This window comes from Chaetura pelagica, unplaced genomic scaffold (assembly GCF_000747805.2).
Source record: "Chaetura pelagica isolate M959 unplaced genomic scaffold, ChaPel_1.0 scaffold595, whole genome shotgun sequence".
Lineage (NCBI taxonomy): Eukaryota > Metazoa > Chordata > Aves > Apodiformes > Apodidae > Chaetura > Chaetura pelagica.
The window spans coordinates 61,613-62,372 of NW_009953221.1; positions in this window are offsets into that span (position 1 = coordinate 61,613).

The window sequence follows — 760 nt, forward strand, 5'->3', positions numbered from 1 at the left end:
GGGAGAGGCAAGGTCAGAGTGTGTGCCCAGGCCTCGGGGAGCACAGGTATGGCACCCCCACCTCCCACGGCCACACGCCCAGCAGCACCCCCACTGCCCCCAGGTGGCCCTGGGTCCCTGCGTGTCACCGCAGGGTCAGTGAGGGTGACAAAACACCCATCCAGGCTCAGCACAAGGGGACATCTCCTTTCAAGGTCCCCAGGGCTGGTGGCCCCGTGGCCCGGGATTGAGGGCATGAGGGTGGCAGAGCAGGAGCTGCCTGGCTGGAGTGTGCCCTGTCCTCCAGCCCCAGCTGTGAGGAGCAGCTGGTGACCCCCTCGGGCTGTTTATTTTTCCAGCCTCTGGGAATATTTCTTGGCCGAGCTGGTTGCTCCCAGGTGGTGCAACAGGGCAAAGGGCAGGAACCCTGGCCCGTGTCATCCTCCCTGTGCAACGGGCAAAGGGGGGGGCACCAGCAGGCTCTAGCACCAGTGCCCACCCGTGTGACACCACAGAGTGGCACAGGTCCCACTGGCACAGCAATGGGACAGGTAGGTGGCCTGGCACGACACAGGGTGCTGGCACATGGCGGGGGCACGTGCTGGCTAATGATAATTGCCCTGACCCAGTGCCCACCGCGGGTGCCCACCGGCCCTGTACCCCTAAGCAGCTTAGAGGCATTCTCCACTCAGGCCACCCACGTGGGGACACGCAGCAGCACCCCTGCACCCCACATCCCCTCCCACGAGGTGTGTGTCGTGTGCGTGTTTCCCCCCTCCCC